Source organism: Ictalurus furcatus, unplaced genomic scaffold (assembly GCF_023375685.1).
Source record: "Ictalurus furcatus strain D&B unplaced genomic scaffold, Billie_1.0 scf3, whole genome shotgun sequence".
NCBI lineage: Eukaryota > Metazoa > Chordata > Actinopteri > Siluriformes > Ictaluridae > Ictalurus > Ictalurus furcatus.
In genome coordinates, this window is record NW_026521052.1 from 1,387,816 (window position 1) to 1,402,783 (window position 14,968).

The window sequence follows — 14,968 nt, forward strand, 5'->3', positions numbered from 1 at the left end:
AAGGTACACGGGCCGGCGCTTGTTAAGCATAGATATTGTTCATGCAGCAGACCCCGGCTTGGCGTCTGCCGATTTAACAAATCTAATCGAGTCTAACCTGATTAGGTTTTATAGTTGGTGGGTCACGAGCGAGTTCTCAATGGGCTGTGGAGATGGTATTCAGTTGGAGGTGGTAATTAGTTGTCTGGGGCTAAGATGTTCGTCCCGTTTGAGGCTTCGCTGCTGACATTTGGCTGTAGCTCCACCTGAAGTTGGGCTTTTCTTCTTTTATTCACAAAAGAGTGAGGCTTTTCCTGATGATATTTGGCTGTAGTTCTACCCGAACTTGTGCTTTCTTCTTTATCTGTAGTTGAGTGTAGAAGTGGTTGGGGCCCAAGCTGTTTCTTCTGATTCAGGCTTTGATGATGGTGTTGGCCCTGACTTTATGATTTATTTATTTTATGTGGGTCCGGCTACAGTTTGGGATAGGCTATGGTTAGGTTTTAGCGGCTGAGGTTAAGGTAAGTTTTAGGGGTCAGTGGTTACGGTTAGAGCAATGGTTAGGTTTTTATGGATTAGGATCAAGTTATAATTTATTTATTTTATGTGTGTACAGCTACAGTTTGGGATAGTTTATGTTTAGGTTTAGAGGTTGGGGTTAGGTGAAGTTTTAGGGGTCAGCGGTTACGGTTAGAGCAATGGTTACAGTTAGGTTTTATAGGGATTAAGTTGGGATCAGGTTATAATTTACATATTTTGTGTGTGTGTAGCTACAGTTTGGGGTAGGTTATGTTTAGGTTTAGAGGCTGGGGTTAGGTTAAATTTTAGGGGTCATAGGTTATGGTTAGAGCAATGGTTATGGGTTAGGGTTAGGTTTTTGAATTTACAATGACCCCCCCCCCAACAGTCTGCCAGGGTTAGGGTTAGGTTTTTTGAATTGCTTGTTTCTTAAATAAAGCCCCGATTCAGGTTAATTGTGCACTGGCACATCTAAATCTTCCTTCTCTTGTTTCATCTGTTATACTTTCAGGGTTTTATTCTGTCTTTATGTATGAAGAATGGACTGTGTATCTATCATTTTCTGGTTTAAAAATGGACTATTTGGTTTTTACTGGATTATGTGTCTATGCTTTTCTGATAAAAAAAAATTGGATTATTTAGGGTTAGGGTAAGGCTTAGGCTAAGGAATGAAGTTTAAGGATGGGGAGATGGATAGGCTTAGGGTTGGGGTCAGGCATGGGGTTCAAAGGTTATGGTTAGGGTTGGGGTTAGGGTCAACGAAGGGGTTCAAAAGTTTTGTTTAGGGTTTGGGTTGGGGTCAGGCAAAGGGTTCAAAGGTTATGGTTAGGGTTGGGGTTAGGGTCAGCGATCGGGTTCAAAGGTGATGGTTAGGGTTGGGGTTAGGGTCAGCGATAGGGTTCAAAGGTTAGGTTTAGGGTTAGGGTTGGGGTCAGGCATAGGGTTCAAGGGTTAGTGTCAGCGGTAGGGTTCAAAGGTTATGGTTAGGGTTGGGGTTAGGGTCCGCGGAAGGGTTCAAAGGTTAGTGTTAGGGTCGGTGGTAGGGTTCAAAGGTTAGGGTTAGGGCCCGGGTCAGGGATAGGGTTCAAGGGTTGGGATGGGAAATTGGGGATGAGGGATTGAGTTGTGTGTGGAATGGTTCTCTAAATGCTTTCTTTTCCTCTTTTCTACAGGTTCAATACTGGATGGCTGACTGAGGATCTAGGATAAGTGCTTAAAAAAGTAAGTGCCAATTCCACTCAGTGTCGTTGAGTACAACGTGTAAGTGCTTCGGTCCCTTCTGCAAAAAGAAAGGTAAGTGCTTAAAATATGCATTTCACTCCATTCAGTCAGTCATTCAATACACGCAATAATAATAATCCAAAGGGTTTTCCTCAATCCCCTTTCCCACCTTCCGCCATTCAAACCTATGTCATTTTTATTTATGGATAATGTTATTTTATGATTCCCCTCAAAACTTGAATTCCCTATTTATATTTCTTAAACCATTTCCGGGTTTACATATATGCTCAACGTAATGTCATTTTATGGTTTAAAACCGGTGTCTTACCATAAACTTCTCCCCCTCTCATTAAGTCCCACGGGAGTCCATGTTCTTAATCTGTGTATCCATTTAAACTTGTTTCTCTTCCTCTGTTTATCTGTCCATGCAGTGTTAGATTCCAACCCTGAGATTGTCAATTGGTGTATCCCGTGTTCTTTAAAATGATGAATCAATTTTGTATTTTTGGTGTTATTCTTGATGTTGTGTAAATGTTGTTTTAACCTTGCCGCTAGTGTGTTTTTAGTTTCCCCAATATAGCGTTTCCGACAATATGCACGTTATACAGTACACTATATTGCTTGTGTTCAAGTTTAGAGTTTGTGTTATGGGTGTACCTAAAATATATTTTATTTTTCTATGGTACGCTTGCCACGGAGACCGCTGCCGGAGAGTTTTAGAGCTGAATCTGGAACAGACCAAGATATCCTTAAGGTTTTTGTTTTTTCTGTACGCCGAAATGACTTTGAATTTTTGTAAAACCGGTAGTTTGTGTTGAGTGCATTCAAAATTGTTTTTAACTTTTTTATTTAAGGCTAGTGTTTGTTGATTGTAGGTAGTTATTAACAGGATGACCTGTTGGGGGTTTGGCAGCAGGGTGTCTGGAGGTGGAGTCTTTATTTCCCTCAGTGTTGTGGCTTTGATTTGTCTTAAAAATCTGCGACTGTAGCCTCAATGTCTAAGGGCTTTAAACAGTATTCGAGTAGTGTCATGGAAGTCGTTCTCATCCGTACAGATGCGGTGGAAACATATTAAGTGGGACTTGACTATCCCTTTGAACGTATGCTTTGGATGAAAACTCGATTTGTGTAAAAGACTATGCGTGTCTGTTTTTTTGAAGTACACTTTAGTCTTGAGTGCCCTGGACTGCTCAACAGGTTCACCCAAGAAAACCATAGTGTCTAGAAACTGAATGGATTGTCTGTTAGCGTTGTGTTTTATTGTGATGTTCGGATGATGAATCGATCGAATTCCTCCATTCCGTGCTGCCAAACCCCAAAGATGTCATCCAGGTATCTGTAGTAAACTAGGGGCTTAAATTTGCATCTGTCTAGAAGGGATGTTTCCCATTCTGCCATGTATATGTTTGCGTATGCTGGTGCAAATTTTTTGCCCATTGCTGTACCTTGGACCTCCAAGTAAAATTGTGAGTCAAATTCAAAGTCATTCCACATTAGGCCTATTTCTAAGAGTTGTAAAATGTATTTATCCGGTCTGTTTAGATCCGGGTGATTTCTGAAAACTTTTTGAACAGCTTTCAGTCCCAAGTCTGTTGATATATTTGTGTATAGGCTGTTTATGTCAATTGTAAAGAGAAATGAATCGTTGAGATGCTGATGTTTTGTATTTTGGCAATAAAGTCCTGTGTGTCCTTTATGTAGCTTTGAGGTGTTTGTGACAACGGATTTAAAAAACTATCAATGTATCGGGCCATGCGATAGGACTCACTTCCGCAGTCCGACACTATCGGGCGGCCCCTGGGGATCTCGGCTGGGATGGTCCATGTTTCTGGTGCAGCATGTATTTTCGGTAATAGATAGAACAATCTAGGCCTGGGAACATCTGGACCCATTAAATAATGTTTCTGTTTTAGATTGATGTATTTTTCCTGATGTAAACTATTCAGGACGTTTTGTATAATTAATTTAGTCTCGGCTTGTAGTGAGTGATTCAAAGGGATGTAATGGTCGGTGTTATTCAGTTGTCTTTTAGCCTCGAACATGTATTGAGCTTTGTCTAAAATGACAATCCCCGACCCCTTATCTGCCGGTTTTAAGATGATGTCTGTGTTTGTTTTAAGTGAACGGATTGCCCTTTTCTGTGTGGGTGATAAATTGTCAGATTTTTTAAAAGATCTGTTTGAGCCTATGGCTATGTGATTGTGTTTAATTAGTCGTCTGATGTGTGTGTTACATGCTGCAATTGGCGGTTCCCATTTGGACGTTTCTATGAATGGGGTGGTATTGGTTTGTGTCTGGAAGTCAAAATAGTTTAAGATCTTTAACTTTCTATTGTGCAAATGGACATCCCTCTTAAGATCCCCAAGATCCGACCCACCTGGCGTCGGGATGAAGGTAAGCCCCTTCTCCAGCAGCAGCCTCTCTCCCTGTGATAAATGAAAAGTTTTGGACAGACTGAAAATACTGGAGTGCGATTGGTCATTGCACGTCTCCGTCCTCAATAGTTTAATTGATCGCACCAACCATCAAACATATGTTGTGCCGTCTCTGCAGTCCAGTGGATGTGATCTTTCTCGACCCTGAAAAACAATCTGTTTAGTTACCACAATGGACTACCGTGTGACAATGTATTTATTCAACACCTCCAGATTCTGCTGCTCCTGTGGAGGTAGGGAGTCTGAAAATTGAATAACGGGTGTGTGAATTGTGGCATTTGGGAATATAAAATTTGATTGGGCAGTTCTCCAAAGGCACTGCAGTTGTTTCATGGCCGTTTTGTACGGATGTTGTCCCCTGTTATTTAAACCCCTGGACAGAATTATCTTATGTACAAATGGATGTGGTTTTTGTTTCTGCAGAATTTTGGCCATGTGTAGGAAGTTGGCCCTCGGAAAGCTTTCGACTTGTGTGTTTGGACTTTTGATTTTAGGGATCCGACTGAGATTGGAGTCCTCCATGAAAACTACAGGTTTGCGAATGATGGACCAATCTACCGCTTTTCTATCCGTGTTGATATGTCTGTTTGGTTTATTGTCTAGATCAATGATATCTAAGAGCCCATCGTCTGTGGAGTCCGAGGATACTCTACCTGATTTTGCCACTGTGGTATTTTCAGGAGGGGCGGGTTAGGGGGGTTAGGGGTTAGGTTTTTTGAATTGCTTATTTCTTAAATAAAATCCCAGATTCGGGTTTATTGCGCACTGGCACATCTAAATCTTCCTTCTCTTTTTTCATCCATCATACTTTCAGGGTTTTATCCTGTCTTTATGTGTGAAGAATGGTCTGTGTATCTATCCTTTTCTGGTTTAAAAATGGACTATTTCGTTTTTAATGGACTATGTATCTATCCTTTTCTGATAAAAAAAATTGGACTATTTAAGGTTAGGGTAAGGCTTAGGCTAAGGAATGAAGTTAAAGGATGGGGAGATGGTTAGGCTTAGGGTTGGGCTCAGGCATAGGGTTCAAGGTTATGGTTAGGGTCAGCAAAAGGGTTCAAAGGTTGGGGTCAGGCATAACTAAAAAAAAAAACAACTAAAAACCAAAGTTGGGCCTAGTTAGTACTTGGTTGGGAGACTGAATGGGAATACTAGGTGCTGTAAGCTTTTTATTTGGAGCCAGAAAAAGAGTGATTAAAAAGGATGCACTTAAACATGAAAACAGGTATGAGTGTCTAAAGGACTTGGAGGGGATTGACTGAAAAGATGAGTTTGTTGTACGTTTTCCTCCGTCTTATGATTTTAACAATTGTTACATTTAATGCAAGAGGACTTTTAAATGTAAAAAAAATTGAAAAAGTGAAAGAAATGTGTAAAAGGGAAGATGTGATTGTATTACAAGAAACTAACTGGAGAGATGGGTATATAAGTGAAATAAGGAAAAGATGGAATGGGGAAATATTTTATAACAATGGTAATATATAAATGATAAGTTTGGCAGAGGAGTAGCAATACTAATAAAAGAAAATAGAGACATAAAATGTAAAATAGTGTATAAGGACACATTTGGGAAATGTATGGCGGTAGAGATAGAATATGAAGAGAGGAAAGTGGTGGTGGTCAACGTACATGCACCAACAGGGGAGCAGGAAAAGAGAGTATTTTAAGTTTTTAAGGGATCAATCAAGTTATTATAATGTGGGATTTTAATACAGTGTTTAGTAAATTGGATATGGCTGAAGGAATGGTTTTTAAAACTGACACTGGGAGAAAAGAGCTAAAATCACTGATGGATGAAAATAACATGATTGACATATGGAGAGAAGGGAATGAAAAGAAAAAAGAATACTGAAGGAGGCAGATAGTCGGGAATTTTATGTGCAAAACAAGAATTGACTTTGTTTTATGTACAAGGAACATAGAAGGTTTTATAGAAGGGATGAGGTATGAAGAAACAAGCCTATGTGATCATAAGCCACTTTTTATGCAAATAGACTGGAGTACAGTGAAAAGAGGGCCAGGGGTATGGGTCTTAAACACAGCGGTTTTAAAGAATGAAGAATATGTTGAAAAGATAAAAGATATCATTGGAAACAAAAAAGAAAATGGAATGTATGTGGAAGATAAAAGAATATGGTGGGAAAATGTGAAGTATGCAGTGAAAAAATTTACCATAAAATATTGCAGACAAATACAGAAAAGCAAAAAGAATAAAGAAAGAAAAATAAGGGAACGATGGGAAAAAGAATTAAATGAGAAAGAAACAGATATACAAAAATTAAAAGTAATAGAGGAAGAACTGAAAGAAATGGAAGAAAATAAATATCAAGGTGCAAGGTTGCGAAGAAAAGCAAAGTATATGGTGGAAGGAGAAAAGTGCACAAAAATTTTTTTTCGATCTGGAAAGGAGAAAAGGGAAAGCTGAAACAATAAAAGGAGAAAATGGAGAAGTAGTAGAAAAAAATGAGGAAATTCTGAAAGAAATAAAAGCATATTATGAAAAGCTATTTAATTCAGAGGGAGTAAAAGAAGAAGAAAAAGCACTACTATTGAAGCAAATAAAAACAAAAGTAGGAGAGGAAGATAAAAAAGAATGTGATCAAGACATAAGAGAGGAAGAGATTGAAAAAGCTATAACCGAATTAAATAGAAAGAAAAGTCCAGGGATAGATGGTTTGGGGAGTGAGTTTTATATCGTTTTTAAGGATTTTTTTTAACTAGCACCCTGAAAGAAGTATATGATGAGGTTCTTAAGAAAGGAGAGATGAGCCAAAGAATGGGATTGATCAAGTTGATATATAAAAGAAAAGGAGAAAGGGTAGACCTAAATAACTTCAGACCAATTACAATGCTCAACACTGATTTAAAGATTTTAGCAAAAATTTTAGCCAACAGATTATAAGAAGTAATGCCAAGCATAATTAAAACAAATCAAGTGTACGGGGTAAAAGGAAAAGACATAGCAGACACAACATTAAGCATACAAGATATGATCAGATACATGAAATTTAAAAACAAAGAAGGCTATGTAATTAGTTTAGATTTTGAAAAAGCTTTTGACAGGGTAGAACTTGATTATTTATTTGGAATTTTAAAGAGTTTTGGTTTCGGAAAGAATCTTATTAAATGGAGAGTGTTAAAAAGGTCATGGAAATTGTACAGATGTTTTGTAAAGGCTCAGGAGGTAAGGTAAATGAAAAAACAGTGTATATGAGATTTGGAGGGGTTACAGATTTAACAAATCATTTTACTTTCAAAGAAATAAAAGATCATAGGTGGTTTAATTGGGGAAAGCAGCGCTGCAGCGCGCCTCGTCTTCAACCTGCCCAAGAGAACCCATGTCACACCCCTCTTCATCTCCCTCCACTGGCTTCCTGTAGGCCTTGATGCTCACCTACAAGACCTTGTCAGGAACAGCACCCTCCTACCTCAACTCTCTCCTGAAGGCCTACATTCCCTCTCGCAATCTGCGATCGATTAGCGCCCGACGTTTAGTAGTTCCAACTCAGCGTGGTGCAAGGTCCCTTTCCAGAACCTTCACACTAGCTGTTCCTCAGTGGTGGAATGCACTTTCAATCTCAATCCAGACCGCAGAATCTCTCACCATCTTCAAAAAACAGCTAAAGACCCACCTCTTCCGTGAACACCTAACTTACACCTCTACTCTGCACTTTGCTTCTTCTGGAATTCAATTAATAGATCTGGTACAGTAGCACTTCTTGTATTGTTCTCTGCTTGATATATCGCTTTGCTTGTATCTTTCTCATTTGTAAGTCGCTTTGGATAAAAGAGTCTGCTAAGTGAATAAATGTAAATGTAATGAAACCATGTGGAAAGACATTAGGAGGTATTGAAAGAAGACTGAATTTTTGGAAACTGAGGACTCTTAATTTAAAAGGGAAGGTTTTAATCTTAAATGTGTTGATGGTGTCTAAGTTATGGTATACCTTATGTGTGTCACCTATGCCGTTGTGGGCAGAACAAAAGCTGAAGGAATGTTTTTTAGATTTTTTATGGGACAGAAAGCCACCAAGAATCGTGTACAATACTTTAATAGGTGCAGTGGAAAGGGGGGGGGGTTTGGGTTTACTGGATGCTGAGCAAAGGAAAAACAGTTTGAGAGTGAAAATAATAAAAAAAAAAGTATATGGATGATGAAAATAAAGCAGCATGGGAAAAAACAATGGAATGTTTTATAAACAAATGTGGGAATTTTAATTGGGGAAATAATATTTTATGGATGAAAACAAAGAACTGGATGATGGAAGGGTTACCAGATTTTTATAAGGAAATGATGAGCGCCTGGGGGAAATTCTTAACCAATGTACATTTTAATCCCCAAGGCAGAGAGAACATTTTAAATCAACCTTTATTCTTAAACAACAGCATTTTAAATCAAGGAAAAGAGATTTTTTTTAAGAAATGGTGGGAGGTGGGAATCACAAGGGTTAGGGATGTTTTATATGAATTTAAAGAAGGGTTTTTACCTGTACAGTGTATAGTAGATGCAATGGAGGAGGAGAAAGAGGATTTTAACAGACAAGAAATAATAAATAAGTACGATGTCATCAAAAAAGCAATACCCAAAGAGTGGATAAAGAGAACTGAAAGCATGGAAGAGGGGGGAACAGGAAGAGAGGTCTATGTGAAGGTGGGAGAAAAACTGGCTGCTTTTAAAGAATGTACAGTGAAAATGTTTTATAGCCTTTTTAGAGATGGAGTTTTTAAAAAACCTATTGTAAATGAGTACTGGCAACAGAAATTCAATGACCTTAAAGAAGAAAGCATATGGAATAATATGAAAGAGACGATCACAGAAACAAAATTAGAGAACCTAGAGTATTTTATCAGACATAAAGTCATATTTAAGGACATCCTACTGAACAAAATAGGAATGGAGCAAAGTGCAATATGTAAAGTATGTAACGATGATGAAGAAGGGTTTTTACATTTGTTTTTACACTGCAAAGAGTTGAAAGATTTTAATGTGAAATGTAAGAAAATAATTGAACATCTGAAAGGGGAAAAAAATGAGAAAGACACAGAATGGAATAAAGTCGTCATGTTAGGAGTGGATAAAAAGTGTAAAAACAATAAACTGATCAATCTGCTCGTGATGTTGTTAAAAAGTGCAATATGGGAGAGAAGAGTTGTGGCAAAAAGAGAAAAAATTGTAATGGATGTAGAGCGTGTTTTTAAAAGAAAAGTGGAAAAATATATAGAATGTTTGTTTTTCTATTTTAAACAAGAAGATAAAATGGATGAATTTTATAACGTTTTTACGCCAGACGTATGTAAGGTGTTTAATGATTTCCAATGGAAAGTGCCAGGACAACAAGGGTAATTTTATCATATTAGGAATATAAGTGTTATTTATTTTTTAAGGACTGACTGTGTTTTAAACTGATATTACAATGGATGTAAATAATAAAATGTTTATAAAGTTAGGATTTATTGTTAAAAAATAATGTACATTCTGATGTATTTTAATGTGAAAAAGTATTTATGCTGCAATATGTTTTTAATGGAATTTTTGAATACTTTTAATAAAATAAAATAAATAAACAAACAAACAAAGCCTGATCTCATCTGACCTCGGAAGCAAATCAAAGTTGGGCCTGGTTAGTACTTGGTTGGGAGACTGAATGGGAATACTAGGTGCTGTAAGCTTTTTATTTGGATAAGTGTTTTCCTGATCTCTGCACAACATCCTCTTTTGGGATAAAGATTGGATACAGGTTTGAAGGGGACCCAATCAGTCAATCAATCAATCAATCAATCAATCAATCAATCAGTCAGTCAGACGTTTGCTTACACTATTTAAATAGGCCCCATTTGGTAGCAGCTATTGCTTATGGCCATACTACTCTGACAAAGCCTGATCTCATCTGAACTCGGAAGCAAAGCAAAGTTGGGCCTGGTTAGTACTTGGTTGGGAGACTGAATGGGAATACGAGGTGCTGCAAGCTTTTTATTTGGATAAGTGTTTTCACGATCTCTGCACAACATCCTCTTTTGGGATGAAGATTGGATAGAGGTTTGGGGGAAGCCAATCAATCAATCAGTCAGTCAGTCAGATATTTGCTTACACTATTTAAATAGGCCCCATTTGGTGGCATCTGTTGCTTACAGCCATACCACTCTGACAAAGCCTGATCTCAGAAGCAAAGCAAAGTTGGGCATGGTTAGTACTTGGTTGGGAGACTGAATGGGACTACTAGGTGCTGTAAGCTTTTCATTTGGATAAGTCTTTTAAGCACTTTACTTTCTCCTGACATTGAAGAATATTCATTACTACACCAATGCAGCCTTCAATTCTGACAGTTTTCTCCCATACATGATAGATTAACTCTAGTGCTACCTAGAACAACCTCCTGGAACTGGTCAACTTTATTAAAATCTGGTGGAATTGGGCCATTTTCATGTTGTTTTTTCAAGACAATTTTCATATCCAGATGTTCAGCAGTTACCATGAAACAGTCCATTTCTGAGAGTCGCCGTATAACCTGTAATAGATGGTGTGGAGTTCTCATCATTTTTTTATTCATCCCAGGAAGTTTTCGAACAGAAACCCAGACAAGAAGTCAAGGCTTCCATGTTTTTTGACATCCTCAGAAAGATGGGTTAGCCCATGTACATTGTAGCTAACAAATTCAGGACCACACAACTCACTAAAATGCTTTACAAATGACACTAGCAAACTGTGAGCAAAGTCATTAAGAACTATACAAAGAATGGATTGGAGAGTATAAAGATAGCAACAGATAACATAAAATTGGTTCTGACAGCACATCAAGAAGAACCACTGGACTTGAAACCACTGGACAGAAACTGTCGCAATTCTGTTGCTTTCCACCTCAGTCTTTCTGAGAATTGCCTGGGTTTCCTAGCAAAGTCCTCAGGAATATAACGTCTCAAGCTAACAAGTGTGTCTGAGATTATAACACTTTGGCGAGCAGACAAATGACAACATAAAGGCCCTGAAGCAAGCCATAAGTCCAACAGTTTTCACATAACACCAAGACATACAAGGTGCATGTAATCATGTGGAAAGCATGATACCATGCCAATTCCTGCAGCTTTTAAAAGAGATGTTTCAGTATGATGGTCTTCATCAGACATGTTGATAAAAGACTCATCAGTCCTACGTGGGCTGCTGATCTCAGGAAAGGTCATTCTATGGTTGATGTACACACCAGATTGGATGCACTTGTCACAACCTGAATAACCAGTATGTGATTTAATTCCCTTTATAAAAGCTCTAGCTGGAGCATCACACAGGATAGATGCGACTTCTAGGAAAAATTGCTTCCCATTTATGGCAAATCCCTTGCTTAACCCTTGCAGTTCACTGACTAGATCTTTCAAATAGTCAGTTCGTGATGTTGGCTTTGATTTACCACAGAACAGAGCAATGACAACTGGTTTCTTAGTATAACCCTGCAGTAACCCTATAATGGGCCAAAAACTACAAAGACAAACTTTTAAACAGTGGTAAGCCATCCATGTTCAGTTGAAGTTTGAATTCATACTTCTCTAGAACATAAGACCAGATTTTTTCCATGGTTTTGGACAAAGCTTTAAGAATACCAAAATAATGATATGTGCCACCAGCAACATTTTGGATATTAGATGAAGTTATCTCGTCATCTCGCACTGCAGCACCAAGATCATTTTCTCTTAAATGACATCCAAATGAAGTGAGCATTACATTGACCTTTTTTACTGCTCTTTTTCTAACATTCCGTCTATCCATAATTTTGTAATGACCTGTTTGTTGCTGGTTCCAGTGTTGACTGTCGCACATTTAAAATCTGTATACCATGTTTATATGTTTCTGTAAAGCTGCTTTGAGACAACGTCTATTGTAAAAAGCGCTATACAAATAAAATGGAATTCAATTGAATACCGGGGGTTCATGTCTAAACGCTCTGCCCCTGGCGCACCTTGGATGATAAGGAAAAAAAAAAACCTCTTCTTATTTTCTGACGTGTCCCCCTGGAACATCCAGAGGGACTTGGTCCAGGAGGGCTACCCATGTAGCCAGGGCTCCCAAACAAAAGATTGACTTTCAGTGGATCGCAACGATGTAGCTGCTCTGCCACTCACAACACCCAGACCCTTAACACCATCCATATACTTTTGGACACTTCAAAAAATTCAGGACAACATAACTTTTGTGGGAAAAGTCAAGTGCCTATCCTGTAAATTTCCTGTCCTTTAAAGGAGTGACTAACCTTTAATTTTGCTGTAGTGTTTACAGACAAGGTCTTGTTTGCCTCCAGTCTGGTGCCCAATGATTGAAGTTGCAAGAGAGGTAAAACAAGACAAAACTGGTCAACATGACTTTTGTGAGAAAATTCATACACCTATTTCTGGACATTGCTTGACCTAAATGTTCTACATAGCGAATAAAAATCACAGATGACACTTGTGAATAAAACTATTTTATATATTAAATTCAAAAATATATAATATAGTTGTCTAATCTCATTATATATATATATATATATATATATATATATATATATATATATATATATATATATATATATATATATATATATATATACACACACACACACACATACACACACACACACATACACACACACACATACCTCTCTGGAGCTCATCAAAAAATAAATGGGGTCGTCCATCAACTGAAAGCACGCTGTCCGAGTTAAAATTGAAAGCAGCATTTTGTATGTACTTACTTCTGTTTCTGAATAAATAAGCATTAGGTTATTAGGTATTAGGCGCCTGGGATACCTGGGACTTAGAAGAAACTTGCACTTCGGAAAAGTTTAAGGACAGCCTTATACAGGAACCCTTGGAATACCTGGGACTTTTTTCAACATTTTCTAGTTATACCAGGGGTCTCTCAAGGTGTCTTCCTCTTAACATCTTGGAGTTTTTCACCACCGGCTTGCTCAACTGGGATAAATTCGCACATTTAAAATCTGTATCCCGTAATTATATGTTTCTGTAAAGCTGCTTTGAGACAACGTCTATTGTAAAAAGCACTATACAAATAAAATGGAACTGAATTGAAGTTACAGTGTGGTTTTGTACAATCAAGAATGAGTCTGTCTCCTTTTCCCTTTCCTTATCGACAGTACGAAATACAACATACACATACAAATATAATATTTGTATACATGCAAGACCATATAAGGCTGCTTCATTAAGGAAAAAAAAAAAAAAAAGTCAATTAAAATGAAATATGCAATTACCCATTACATTCTTGGTTTTAACTAGAGATGCACCAATGTATCGGCCGATACCGAAAGGCTATTTTTCATCTATCGATAGTTTAAAAACATCCGATAATCACGACCGATTATATCCTGTCAATCAAAAGAGGGCGGGGAAAACACATGGATTTCGTGCTGTGTGTAGAGATGTCTCTTGTGTGGAATTATTTTGAATTGGGCGACAATGACGACAAAACTGCAGTTTGTAAGCTGTGCACTGCTAAAATTTCACGAATTTCTGTTAAATCTTAACACAACTAATTTGATTACACACCTTAGATGCCGACACGCCAAGGAATATGACGAGTTTGTCAAAGCTAAAGCGGAGGCAGCTTCAGCTGAAAAAGCTAAATGCCAAACAAAGGCTAGCGTGACTCCCTCTATCGCACAAGTATTTGACAGCACCAGAACATTTTAATCTGACAGCACAAAAACTCTAGAAATTACTCAGAAAGTATTGGAGTTTATGGCGCTTGATGATCAACCATGCTCTGTAGTGAAGGACATGGGATTTCAGGGACTGGTAAAACTCCTTGAGCCTCGCTACACTTTACCGAGGCGGCGTTATTTCACATTCGTCTGCTTACCGGAGTTATACAACCGTATGGCAGATCATATTCACGAGCTTCTTCATAACCACTCCGCGATGAACTTCACCACAGATGTTTGGTCTTCAGCTGTAAGCCTGACGAGTATGCTTAGTCTCACTGCTCAGTGGCTCCACTGTGATTTTAAACTTAAAGTCTTGCTTCATGCACAAGAACTTCCCGGTTCTCACACTTCATAAGAAGCACCTGAATCGCGTTGTAAATCGCGCTGCTCGCAGGTGAACTCTCGCGATACTCCTGGGCAGAACGGGAACTCACATTCCTGCTTCTTAAAGGGCCAGCGGAACATTTTATCCCTAGATGAGAAGGACATCTGTGCACACTGCATGGAAAATACAATTAATTAAGCGCTTTAATAACCAGTTTCACAATTGGAAGGTTGTCTTCTTTTTCACCTGGTTATTTATATATAAAAATATAAAGTATTTAGCATGTTTGTATTTAGGTACTTCTGTTTCTAAATAAATAAGCATTAATTCATCAAATCACAAGTCTGTTTTGATTTAATGGTCAGAAGCTGTACTAAATGACGAATAACCTAAAATCACAAACATGATACTTGTAAATAAAATCATTTCATATACGCAATTTATTAGATCCTTAAAGTAAAAAGACAGCTAAATAGTGAAAAACATAATAATTGTTGGATTTATACGAATGAATGACAATAACTTGCTAATAGTCCGTCACCTGAATCTTTCTAATTGGCATGTGCTCCAGTCAGTGTTGTTCATGGGGAATTTATTCTACAACTTCTACAGTTGTACAGTTGTAGTGAACTTCTACAGTGAAAAAAACCCAATACTTTAAAAAACAGTTAATGAAGCTGAGGCCCGAAGGCGGGTCGCTGGCATAGAAAGTCTGCTGTTACCACTGCAAGTACCATCACGGGCTGCAAAACTGTGTTTACAAGGAGAGTCACTACAGTCATCAAAGTAGATGGGATAGA

At 38.0% G+C, this 14,968-nt stretch overlaps 1 long non-coding RNA gene and 1 pseudogene across 1 annotated transcript; one reads left to right on the forward strand and one right to left on the reverse strand.

The window, feature by feature from the left end:
* Positions 1-1,725: 1,725 nt before the first annotated feature.
* On the reverse strand, positions 1,726-14,462 carry LOC128604824 (uncharacterized). The gene is made up of 3 exons (XR_008385325.1): positions 13,999-14,462; positions 12,392-12,440; positions 1,726-1,777 (listed from the first exon to the last, which is right to left on the reverse strand). It is a non-coding gene; the product is annotated as an uncharacterized LOC128604824 (long non-coding RNA).
* Positions 10,005-10,123, forward strand: LOC128604838 (uncharacterized; annotated as a pseudogene).
* Positions 14,463-14,968: the final 506 nt, after the last annotated feature.